Consider the following 4,351-nt stretch of genomic DNA (forward strand, 5'->3'; position numbering starts at 1 on the left):
TTTTGAAGGTATAATTCATCATAATGAATGGGATTTTTGGAACATAAGAGAACCAGCAGGACTGGTGGTAGATTATTGGTTTTGGGATATTATAATTTTTTTTTTTTAAATTATTGTAAAGTTAATTTTTATAATCTCATCCAATCATGTCGACCATATCTTGTAACGGCACCAATTAAGATGCTTGTTATGTATAGAAAGTTTTACTTGAAATACATTGGCAGCTTAGTAGCTGTTTGTTACGAGGTGGATTACTATGCGACTTGAGTTCCCGTTTCTCTATATTTCAGATGCTTAATGACATTGTTTATATGATGTACTTTTTCTAAAAAATGTTAGCTTTTATTGAAGTCAAAGTTGTATCACATTTAGCTTAGTAGTCTGTTACGGAGAAGTTGTATTATACTTCCAGGTTTTAATGACGCCTCTCCCTTTTTTATAAGTAATAAGTAAAAAAAGCTAGTTGTAAACCTGGTAAAATTTATAGTTTAAATAGTGCATGTATTATTTAAAAGTATTTTTTATTTTTATTTAGGTGATATAAAATATTTAAATTATATAATTATAATATTGTTTTATATAAATGGAAAAAAAATGTTTTAAAAGGATTTAAAAAAAAAAATAACATAATGGTTGACTAACTTGAACACATCCAAGAAATATTAAAAAAAAAAAATTGTACACCCCATTCCATGGACACATGTAACATGTTACACTAAGTTTAAATTATTATATATGTTTTAAATTGTAGCCCCCCCCCCCCCCCCCACACAATATTACATATATATATATATATAATGCTATATTATTATTAAAACATGAATTTTAAGGTCATCTTTTGAATATTATCTTCTTTTTCTTTTTTTGCCTTTTTAGGTCCATATTTCTAATTTCTAATACCTATTTTGTTTGTATTTTTAGCCCAAAATTAAAGACTATGACTCAAATAGAATAAAATTTCATAAATTTTAACCCAAAAATTAAGAAAAAATAAAAATTTGAGGTAACTTACAAAAATAATCAATTTAAAGGCATAATTAGTCCAAAATGGACTAAAGTAGACTGATAGGACCAAAGTAGACCGCAGTGTACCAAATGCACAAAAGTGGAATAAATTTACTGAATGGACCAAATTGGACCAAATGGGAGCGAAGTGGACTGAATTGGACGCAATAGGCCAAACGTACTTGTTGGACCAAAGTGAGCTGATGTTGTCCAAATTGGATCATATGGACCGAAATAAACTAAATTGACCAAAGTGGACTGAATGGATGGAAATGAATTGAAATGATATTGCTCAAAAGGAGTGTAATAACGATAAATGATATATTTTAGTTTTTAGATATTATATAGATTTGTAAGACTTATATGTAGTAAAATTTTGCACTAACTACAATATCACTAAAAAATAATTAAGAATTTATTTATTATATTGTTGATGTGAAACTAATTAATCAATCATGCCACTTTGTAAGTTGGTTAGTTAGTAAACGATATTGTATAAAGTTTTAATTTTTACTATTAAAAATTGAAATGAAAACATTTATAAGATCCATTGCCTAAAAGATTTTACTGTTTGTAAGTGGGCATGGATTTCGTAATATATAGGCTACCTTGTGGTGGATTGGAGTGTCACTGCCTCGCTGGCCACTCCTTTTTTTTGGTCAACCAAGGAAATACCATTAAACTAGGAACTTATCAGTCTGTTACAACGCAAATTAGCTTTGTTAGAAGCTAAAATATTTTCCACCACAGGCGGTGGCCACTCCTTTAGGTTGTTCCTGTGTGGGTCTCTTTTCTGTTGTCTTTTATTTGATTAGCCATAATGGGATTCATTAATCACGGTGCAATTTGTGGCTGTAAAGCCTTGACTTTGCTAGTTCACAATTTTAGTGCTACGTGGGATGAGGTCCTGAAGCCCTCAGGAAAAAAACGTCATTAACGCCTTATTATTGACTTGTCAAACATATTCATCCATACGTGCACACCAGCCTATTCTTAATAAATCAAGACTTAGTAGATTTTGATGCTGTAAGTTACGGTTACTTGTTTTTTTTTTTTTTTTTAAAAGAGAGTTTTAGAGTTTTAACATATGGCATATTAATGATAATTTTTATCATCAAATTAAGATATCAACTAGATTTTAGTGTAAATGAGAATTAAACCTCAACTCTCTTTTTCAATTATCAAGACTTTATCAATTAAGCTAATTAGAACTAATAAATTACGTTACTTGTTATATAAGGAGTTTAGCTTTGTTGAACTCTTCTATGCTCTTTCTTATTTGCAAATAGCTTGTCAGATACATAATGGCCTCTCCCAACCACTCAATGCTCTTTCTTTGCTTATTAGTTTTCTTCCCTTCCTTTTCTTTCACTCTTGTTCTGCTTTGCCCTTCAATCCACATGATGCCTTCTCGTTGTCGACCAAATTTGTGGACAAACCAAAGACGTTAAGTTCTGCCAGATTACATTCAACTCGAACCCTCGTGCCACAACAGCTAATCTCAAGACCCTTTGTTTCATCATTTTGAAAATTTCCTATGCTAATGCCACGGACAATGAAGCTTATATTGCTGAGTTGCTTAACAATACTAAAGACCGAGCAGTGAAGCAAGGTCTTCACCGTTGCACCATCAACTATCTTGGATCAGTTATCGCCCTAGAGGAATCCTTTTATGACCTTAAAGATAGTTACTATAAAGGGGTACAAAAAAAGTCTAGGATTGCCTATCAAAATTCGAGAGATTGTGAGCATGCATTAATCAAAGGACCAACCCATCAGTCACCCTTAATGAGTAGGAACAATGAACTAATACAGTTAACTGAAATCATCAATATTATCATTGTTATGCTTCTCAAATCAATGTGATTACATGCTTTGGTTATGTTTGAATGATCAAATTGTTCTCATTATCATTTCTATGGAGAATGAAAGACCATAATCAGAGTTCAATTAGCCTATGTCAAGGAAACTTGTGTTTGTTTTAATTTAAATTTTTTTTTTTTTTTTTTTTATAAATGGATAAAGTAATTTAAAAACCACCAGAAGAGTGATCCTCTTTTGTAGGCAATGTTTTAGTGAGAGTTAAAGAAACATTTTTACCAAATTTTGCCCTTACTTAAACGTAAGCTGTAAGGGTATTTTGGAACAAAAAAAAATCTAGTCCAAACAGGTGCAGCCCTTTAAATAGTAGTATAGATAATAAAGGAAGAGAAGGAGAGAAAGAGAGAGAAAAAGAGAAAACTGTGTGTATGAGAGAGAGTGAGAGAAAGAGAGAGAGTTTGTTACATTACAAAGCTAAGTATATTCTCCTCTCTTAATTTAATTTTTAATTTACCTTTTGAAGTAAATAATACGTTTTTTTAAATGAAAAATTAAATCATTTTTACTATTTTCTTTTTTTCAAAAATTCAAAGTATTTACATCTTGTACTTTGTCCTTTTTTTTTTATATACACATCTATTCATGTACTATTTTAAAAAATCCCACTTGTTATCCCACGTTAAACATCTCACGTTTTACTCTCTTTTTTGTCTTTTTTTTTTTTAATTTTTTTTTTAAATCTCTTCCATATTTTGGGAAAAAAAAAGACTCCTACTATAAAACTACTACTATAATTTCTCCATCCATGTCCTTATATTTAGGCGCTAACATATTTTGGGAAAAAAAGACTCCTACTATAAAACTACTACTATAATTTCTCCATCAATATCCTTATATTTTTTTTAATATTTTTTTAAAAGTTTATCAAAAAAAGAAAAGGTACACGTTTGAAAATATCCCATGTTCTATCCATGTACTATTTAAAAAAATCCCACTATCTATCCCACGTTAAACATCTCAAGTTTTCCTCTCTCCTTTTTTTTTTTTTTAATTTTTTTATTACCTTTTTGGTGTTGTTGATGTTGTTCTTTTTTTTCAAATTTTATGTATGACAGTTATCATTTTTACTATACATCCATAATATAAGTAAATAAAAGCTTAAATTGAAAATTTTATGGCAAGAGATACATGTTAATTGTATACAGAAGAAATATAGTTTCTATTACGAAAGAAATTTTTTTACAACACTTTCTTAGATAACAATCACTTTAAATGCATATATAATAATTCTTGTAAAATCTCTCACCCGAACTTATCTAATATTTCATTCCAATGACTCCTCAATGCAATCCAAAAAATTTGTACGTACGTGAACCTGAGAGAGATAAAAGAATTAGGGTTAAACCAAGTATTTAAAAAAAAAAATAAACAAAAAAAAACTTTAATCCATGTTGTCATTTTAATTTTTGTAATTGAAAAATATAGTAATTTTCAATAATTATGAATGAAAACAATAAATTCTACA

Source organism: Quercus suber, unplaced genomic scaffold, assembly GCF_002906115.3.
Source record: "Quercus suber isolate HL8 unplaced genomic scaffold, Cork oak 2.0 scaffold_1122, whole genome shotgun sequence".
Classification (NCBI taxonomy): domain Eukaryota; kingdom Viridiplantae; phylum Streptophyta; class Magnoliopsida; order Fagales; family Fagaceae; genus Quercus; species Quercus suber.